The following is a 9333-nucleotide window of genomic DNA, read 5'->3' as shown; positions in this document are numbered from 1 at the left end:
TGCAAGGGATTTCTGTGTGTTGATTTTATATCCTGCAACTTTACTATAGTCATTGATTAGTTCTAGTAATTTTCTGGTGGAGTCTTTAGGGTTTCCTATGTAGAGGATCATGTCATCTGCAAATAGTGAGAGTTTTACTTCTTCTTTTCCAATTTGGATTCCTTTTATTTATTTTTCTGCTCTGATTGCTGTGGCCAAAACTTCCAAAACTATGTTGAATAGTAATGGTGAAAGTGGGCACCCTTGTCTTGTTCCTGACTTTAGAGGAAATGCTTTCAATTTTTCACCATTGAGGATAATGTTTGCTGTGGTTTTGTCATATATAGCTTTTATTATGTTGAGGTATGTTCCTTCTGTTCCTGCTTTCTGGAGAGTTTTTATCATAAATGGGTGTTGAATTTTGTCAAAGGCTTTCTCTGCATCTATTGAGATAATCATATGGTTTTTATTTTTCAATTTGTTAATGTGGTGTATTACATTGATTGATTTGTGGATATTGAAGAATCCTTGCATCCCTGGGATAAAGCCCACTTGGTCATGGTGTATGATCTTTTAAATGTGTTCTTGGATTCTGATTGCTAGAATTTTGTTAAGGATTTTTGCATCTATGTTCCTCAGTGATATTGGCCTGTAGTTTTCTTTTTTTGTGGGATCTTTGTCAGGTTTTGGTATTAGGGTGATGGTGGCCTCATAGAATGAGTTTGGAAGTTTACCTTCCTCTGCAATTTTCTGGAAGAGTTTGAGCAGGATAGGTGTTAGCTCTTCTCTAAATTTTTGGTAGAATTCAGCTGTGAAGCCGTCTGGACCGGGGCTTTTGTTTGCTGGAAGATTTTTGATTACAGTTTCAATTTCCGTGCTTGTGATGGGTCTGTTAAGATTTTCTATTTCTTCCTGGTCGAGTTTTGGAAAGTTGTACTTTTCTAAGAATTTGTCCATTTCTTCCACGTTGTCCATTTTATTGGCATATAATTGTTGATAGTAGTCTCTTATGATCCTTTGTATTTCTGTGTTGTCTGTTGTGATCTCTCCATTTTCATTTCTAATTTTATTGATTTGATTTTTCTCCCTTTGTTTCTTGATGAGTCTGGCTAATGGTTTGTCAATTTTATTTATCCTTTCAAAGAACCAGCTTTTGGTTTTGTTGATTTTTGCTATGGTCTCTTTTGTTTCTTTTGCATTTATTTCTGCTCTAATTTTTAAGATTTCTTTCCTTCTATTAACCCTGGGGTTCTTCATTTCTTCCTTTTCTAGTTGCTTTAGGTGTAGAGTTTGTTCTTTTTTTTTTAACTTTACAATATTATATTGGTTTTGCCATATATCAACATGAATCTGCCACAGGTATACACGTGTTCCCTGTCCTGAACCCTCCTCCCTCCTCCCTCCCTGTGCCATCCATCTGGGTCGTCCCAGTGCACCAAGCATCCAGTATAGTGCATCGAACCTGGACTGGCGACTTGTTTCATATATGATATTATACATCTCCCTGGCATGCTGAATCTAATTCCACAACTGCTTCTAGAAGCCCTTCATTTTGCTTACCTTTAAGTACTTCTCTTCTCTGGTTTTTCAGGCCTCAGCTCCCTGCTCTGATGCTGACTTTGAATGCTCCTTTGATTGCAGTAACAGCAGCAGTTTCAGGTAAAAGAAACCTCTTCCACTAGCCCTGTCCCTGTGAAACATTTGCCAGTAAAGCTTGTCCCTTTCTGTACTTTGTCAGGGCAGGCTATTTGGATGTTTGGATCTTTATCCTTTCCCTTTATTTAAAATTTCCTGTGACAAACAGAGATAGATATTGGGGATCATATTCGTAACCCTTGTCATCTATGAGAGCAGAGCACACATTAATCCAGTAATGTCATCTTGTTGCACCCAGTTTCCTTGAGCCCCACCTCACACTTATGCAAGACATATTTACTTACACTACTACCTTTTCTTCCTCTTCTGCTCCTTATCCTCTTTTCCCTTCTTCTTATATTTACTTTTACAAAGAAATCTCTCATCCTTTCAACCATTTCCTTCTTGTTGCCTAACAAAGTTAACATACTTTAAAGCACTGGCCTCCAGCACTGAACCAATCCTCACCAATCCCCCAATACCAGAGGGCTGACTTAAAATTGAAATTGAAACTATCATTAGATCATTGTTTTTTTTTTTTTTCATTTTTCTCAGTCATTGACATAAATATAAATTGTAAGTGTAAACTTAGGACACCACCTTTTCTGGAATATTCTAGAATTTATATACCAAATTAGCATTTATCAAAGCAATCAAAGTTGTTACAAGTATCCTTGTGATGTAATTCTTGTTACAAATGTTTGGGGACTGCTTTTTTGGAATTAAGGGGTGACAGGATGTAGTGGAAAGAGCATGAGGTTTGGAGATGATACAAGCTTTGCTTTGAATCGCTAATCTGTCGTACATTAGCTGTACAATATTTGTGCAAGCCCACTCTCTGAGCTTCCAGTTCCTCATGCATAAAATGCAGTTTATGCATTTATGTTGCTGTTTTTATGTTGCTGTTTATGTTGCTGAATTTTAGTGTGGTTTATTCCTGTCAAAATGCTGTTTATGTTGCTGAATTTTAGTGTGGTTTATTCCTGTCAAAGTGCTGAACACACAGTAAGTGCTTGATATTTTCATACTTCTGTACTTACTGCCAGTTTATCATGCAAGAAAGTTGTCCTTGTACACTCTCCCTTAGTTGATGGCTTATTCCTTCCTCACTCTTTTGTGCTCTGGTCAAACTCAACTATGCGTGCATGCATGTGTGCTAAGTCACTTCAGTCATGTCTGACTCTTGTGATCCTAAGGACTGTAGCCCGCCAGGCTCCTCTGTCCATGGGGATTCTCCAGGCAAGAATACTGGACTGGGTTGCCATGCCCTCCTCCAGGCGATCTTCCCTACTCAGGGATTGAACCCTTAATAAGGGTCTCTTAATAAGTTTCCTGCATTGGCAGGTGGGTTCTTTACCACTAATGCCACCTGGGAAGCCCAAACTCAACTATAACCTTCCTTAAAACATTAGGACTATAAGCGCAATTTTCTGACTTGATATATATTAAAACTTACAGCAAATAAAATAATGGAAAAATCTATAGATGTTATCCTAGTAACAAAAAAAATCTGTCATCACTATGACTTAACATAGGGAGATTGTGACCAATATTATGAGACCAGCATAAAAAAAGGCATAGGGAATTATGAATTTGAAAAAGATATATAACTTCCATTACCTACAGAGAATATAATCATTAACAGATTAATAGAATAAACACATTGTTTATGTATTTTTATTTTTGGGTATATTAGATCTTCATTGCTGAGCTGGCTTTCTCTAGTTGTGGAGAGCAGGGGCTACTTTCTAGTAGTGATATGTAGGCTTTCATTATGTTGGCCTCTCTTGTTGCAGGGCACTGATTCTAGGGCATGTGGGCTTCAGTATTTGCAGCACACGGACTCAGTAGTTGTGGCTCCCGGGCTCTAGAACACTGCTCAATAGTTGTGGTGCACAGACTTAGTTTTTCCACAGCATGTGGGATCATCCCAGATCTGGGATCGAACCTGAGTTCCCTGCATTGGCAGGCAAATTTTTTACCACTGAGGCATCAGTAAAGCCCAATGGTCACATTTTTAAAACTAATAAAATTTCAGAAAGCTTTCTATGCTTATGCTGTGGTGTGCTTAGTCGCTCAGTCATGTCCTACTCGTTGCAACCCCATGGACTGTAGCCCGCCAGGCTCCTCTGTCCCTGGGGGTTCTCCAGGCAAGAATACTGGAGTGGGTTGCTATGCCCTCCTCCAGGGAATCTTCCCAACCCAGGGATCAAACCCACGTCTTCCACACTGCAGGCAGATTCTTTACCATCTGATCCACCAGGGAAGCCATCTATGCTTATGATCAACAATTTAAAAATTTAAAATAAAAAAAATTGTTAAGTAATTAGCCTCCAATTAAAATAAATAAATTTATATTAAAAAAACTTATGGCACTCTTGCTGTTCCTAACTAGAAAATTAAATAAGAAAAAATATTTCCCCAAATAATAAAATCTAAAAGTGTCTAGGAAATACCCTAACACAGAGACACAAAATTTTACAGACCATATTTTAAAACTTTTTAAAAATATAAAGGAAGTTTTGACTAAATGAAAATATTCCTTGTCTATATTTGGGATGATTTAACATAGCAAAGGAGAAGACAATGGCAACCCACTCCAGTACTCTTGCCTGGAAAATCCCATGGACAGAAGGGCCTGGTGGGCTGCAGTCCATGGGGCCACGAAGAGTCGGACACAACTGAGCGACTTCACTTTCACTTTTCACTTTCATGCATTGGAGAAGGAAATGGCAACCCACTCCAGTGTTCTTGCCTGGAGAATCCCAAGGATGGGGGAGCCTGGTGGACTGCCGTCTATGGGGTCGCCCAGTCGGACACGACTGTAGTGACTTAGCAGCAGCAGCATGTAGGGTAATTTGAAATATGATAAAGATACCCCTAAAAACATTAGAAACACAACTGGGTTTTGGTTTTTTTTTTCAGTTTTTGTGAGCTACTTTGTTAATTTGGGGGCTTCCCTGGTGGCTCAGATGGTAAAGAATCTGCCTACAATGCAGGAGACCTAGGTTCTATCCCTGTACCTTAAGTGAAGTTGCTCAGTCGTGTCTGACTCTTTGCGACCCCATGGACTGTAGCCTACCAGGCTCCTCTGTCCATGGGATTTTCCAGGCAATAGTACAGGAGAGGATTGCCCTTTCCTTCTCCAGGGGATCTTCCCAGCTCAGGGATTGAACCTGGGTCTCCCACATTGTAGACAGACGCTTCTACCATCTGAGCCACCAGGGAAGTCCTTTAGCTTTACCTTTCCCATTTACATCTAATCCATCTAAATTGCAGTTTTGCGTGTCTACAATGTGGGAGACCCAGAGTTAAAGTGAAAAGAAGGAAATGATCTTTTTTGAGCTCCACAGTGTACCAGGTATCAAGCTGGGCACTTTAAATTGTCTCATTGAATCTATACATCATTATGAGGGAATAGGTACTATTAGCCCATTGTTTGGATAAGGAAACATGTTCAGAGAGGTTAAATAATTCATCAAAGGGCACAGATTGCAGTCCAGGTCTGGTCTGGTCCTCTTTTCACTACATTACCACAAATGACTGAGAACAAACAGGTTGAAACTGGGAGACAAGAGTAGGGAAACCCTGGGCAGCACACATCAGAAAGTAGACTGGCAGATCTATGCTTATTGTGCTTTTATTTTTCCTGCTTACCAGAAATGCCATATCCTGATAATGAATTTGATTGCCTGAGAGATGTAAATTGTGGTGAAATAAGTGGCTTTAAAGCAGACTCTGCATTCATTCACATTAAGATAGAGGTAACCTGTAAAACTTGTCCGCGCCCCGACCCCCGCCATGATGATTATCTTTTACCTAGACTGAAGTCCATAGACTCCAAAGTGCATCTCCAGTTGTGGAATCTCAGGTATCAGTGTAAACTGGAGAGGGGGGTAATTTATTGTGGAGGGGTGAGAGTAGGGCTGGAGTGCATATTAATTCTCTAAATTAAATCAAGTGTGTAACTGCCTTCTCTGCCTCCATGTGCTAACAACTTTGATTACAGGAGAAATAACACTGTACAGATGATCTGTACAGAGATTGCCTTGGAATTTGATTTGTTTTAGAATTTAACTTTGGGACAAATTTTTTTAGTTTTCCTGAAGCAGCTATGAAGTATTTATTAGAAGAGAGAAATGTAAACTAAATAACTTTCCGTTTTTCTTTGTAGCAAATTGAAATGGAAGGACCATTTCTTCAAAAATGAGTGTTATACATATGAAGGGATTTTTTCCTAACAGTAACTCTGAGGTCTGGGTCTGACAAGATGGGTTTAGAGAACCTACTGCCTCCTCAACCATTCTGGCTCATTTTAATTGGGTTTTCTCTGCTGTCTTTGGCAGAGACATATGGGTTCAGTAAATGCACACAGTATTAATCGGACATTCACCATGTGTTCTTCATTTGGAAGATCACCAACTTAACAGATGCCATTCATGACATCCCTTGATACACTACTCACCTCAACCTGACACAGAACCAAATTCAGGTCCTTCCTCCCTACTGCTTCACTAATTTGTCTGCTCTGGTGGACTTGCGATTGCAATGGAATTTCATTTGGAAGATTGATGAGAGGGCATTTTGGGGACTAGAAAGTCTAACCCTTTTGAGTTTAGTAGAAAATAAGATTCAAACTGTGAACTATTCCTTTAAGGGCCTGTCCAACTTGGAAACTTTGCTCCTGAGTCACAATCAGATCACCCATATTCACAAAAATGCCTTTGTCCCTCTTGTCAAATTGAAACATTTAAGTTTATCTCAAAATTTTATTACTGATTTTTCCAATATTCTTGAAGCAGTCCAGCATCTGCCGCACCTGGAATACCTTGATCTTACTAACAACAGCATAATGTCCTTGGATCACAGCCCCAGATCATTGGTTTCCTTGACCCAGCTGGGGATACAGGGGAAAAAACTAACAGAATTAAACTTCTCTGCCTTGTCACTGCCTAATCTGACCACTCTGGATCCACTGAGTCATTCAGAATGTGGATCTGGAAACTCTGCCCCAACTGAGGAGCTTGAATCTGAGTGGAACACTGGTGAAACTAGAGATGCTTCCAGCCAAACACCTACAGAATCTAAGTGAAATGGATCTTAGTAACCAGAAGTTTAGAGGTAGTCACTTAAACCTCAGGACAGTGTGTTGCCTCCTCCAGAAGGTGCCTATATTGAAGGCTTTGGTTTTTAGGAAAAATGCCATTAATTCAGGGAGCATAAAGCACCTTGCCAACTGTACCAGGCTTTTATCCCTTGACCTTAGCCAAAGCAATGATCTGGTTCACCTCAATGACAGTGAGTTTGATGCTATACCCAGCCTTCAAAGGCTGAATCTAAACAAGTGTCAGCAACAGGACCTGAAATGCCCTCAAGAACTTGAGAGCTCTAAACCTGAGCCACAACAAGTTTAAAATCTTTCCATATTTTTGCATTTTCACCCTTAAGGTACTTACAATCACTCTTTCTCTCTAGAAATCCCATCACAGAACTCAATAGTATGGCCTTTTATGGGCTGTATTCATTAAAAGAGCTCAATTTGGCTGGGATACTGGTTTGCTCAATTTCCAAATTTATAGAGTTTAAATCTTGAATACAACAATATTCGGACCCTGAAACACAAAACCTTTCAGTTTCTGAAGAAGCTCCAAGTTCTCATTCTCTCCCAGAACCACCTGAGCATCATAGAGAAGTATGCATTTTCTGGCCTCAATCACCTCTATAAACTCAACTTGGCATACAATATCTTGTCAAATTTTCAAGCTGGCCTTTTCTTGGGCCTGGAAAATCTAGAAGTTTTGAATCTCAGTTTTAATAAAATCACTTATGAAACCACTAGGACCTTGCCATTTCCTCCATTTATGAACCTCAAGTCTTTGAAACAACTCAACCTAGAAGGACAAATACATAGGATTCAAGTTGTTCCAATCAACTTCTTCCAAGGGCTGAATGACCTGCAGGAACTACTCCTAGGGGAAAATCCCACTGTATTCCTAGACCACCTTCAACTTGACTCCCTGATTGATCTCACAAAGTTGGATATATCAGGGACAAAATCTGGAGACTGAAGCCTCAGTTTAAATGTTTCTTTATTCCAAAAATTAAAAAGACTAAAAATGCTGCGCCTGGAAAACAACAACTTAGAGTCACTGACTCCTGGCATATTCTCTGCCTTAGAAAGCCTTCAGATCTTTTCTTTAAGATTCAACAACCTAAGGGTCATTAATCAAAGTCATCTGGAGAATCTGAAATCTCTGAAGTACTTTGATATCTATGGGAATAAACTTCAGTGCAGCTGTGACAATGCATGGTTCAAGAATTGGTCAATAAACACAGCAAATGTCCATATCCCTTACCTCCAGAGCTACACCTGTCAACAGCCAAATATTAAAAATTTTTGATAGATTTTGATGATTCTATGCATATTTTTGATCTGGGAAAATTTGCTTCTTCTGCTCCTTCAGTCTGGTCCTCACAACCATGATCTTTTCTTGGTTCATTGACAAGATGGTTCCATCTCTATGGTATGGGCTCTACATATTTTGAGCCTAGTACCTGGCCAAGTGGCATAGGACAGAAAAGGAGTTCATCTATAATGCCTTTGTTTCTTTCACTGCCACTGATGAGCAATGGGTATATGAAGAGCTTGTTCCAGCCCTAAAAGAAGGTGGCCAGCCTACCTTTAAGCTCTGCCTTCACCACAGAGACTTTGAGCCAGGCACAGATATCTTTGAGAATATCCAGAATGCCATTGACACCAGCTGGAAAACTTTGTGTGTGGTGAGTAACCACTACCTGCACAGTGAATGGTGCCAGCTTGAAGTACAGTTGACCAGCATCGAGATGTTCTATGAGCATGAAGATGTCATCATCTTGATATTCCTGGAAGAGATCCTGAACTATAAGTTATCCAGCTACCACCAACTCAGGAAACTTGTGAACAGGCAGACATTTATCACCTGGCCAGACAGTGCCCAGGAGAGGCCACTTTTCTGGGCTCACATTAGAAATGCATTGGGCAACAAATCTGTGGAGAAAGACAACACACAGCTAATTGTGGCCCAGTGATGGGAAGTCTTTGTGACTTCAAATCCAATATTGCCTAAGGTGTGTACAGGCTATGAGTGTGACTGAACATAACTGCTCTGCAGGGAGAAGGCTGCTTATGACCGTTATTTGGCTAATGTCCATCAGGCAACTGGAAGAGTGAAGGAAGCTGCTTGAGGAAGCTTCAGGAATGTTGTTAAAGGAAGTAATCCCAGTATTAGAGTATTGGATATCTGGAAAGTATTCTTGTTTTATTAAGGGGAAACTTGGGAGACAAATCACTAGGATTTCTGAGGACAAGCAGGGCCCTCATATGTGCTTGAGAACATTGTTCAGCTAGTTTATCCAAATCAGTTCCTGTCAAGATAGATTGTACTGCACTTCTTCCAAGAACCTATAAGAACAGAAACACCACACAAGCTTAAATAAAAGCAAAAAAGTTAGGATTCTGGTGTATTCTCTGTTAGGGCATGAAATTCCAAAGGCCAGCTTCTGTTTAAGTCAGAGCCCAAGAGTTAGAAGAGTCCTAGTTTGATTCCGCTGATTTACTCAAAGGGAAGCAGCCTTGATCTAGCAGCACAATGAAGGTTGCAGAAACTATCACCTAGCTGTGATAAAATCAGACTTCATAGACCGAGCAGTTTTTGGTAGCCATTCTTAGACAGGGTTGTA

The 9333-nt window shown here is 40.0% G+C and overlaps 1 pseudogene; it reads left to right on the top strand.

The window, feature by feature from the left end:
- Window positions 1–5808: 5808 nt before the first annotated feature.
- Window positions 5809–8682, top strand: LOC100138357 (toll-like receptor 13; annotated as a pseudogene).
- Window positions 8683–9333: the final 651 nt, after the last annotated feature.

Source organism: Bos taurus, chromosome X (genome assembly GCF_002263795.3).
Source record: "Bos taurus isolate L1 Dominette 01449 registration number 42190680 breed Hereford chromosome X, ARS-UCD2.0, whole genome shotgun sequence".
Taxonomy (NCBI): Eukaryota; Metazoa; Chordata; class Mammalia; order Artiodactyla; family Bovidae; genus Bos; species Bos taurus.
Note: the sequence above shows the minus strand (reverse complement) of the source record. Positions and strands in the feature narration are given on the sequence as shown.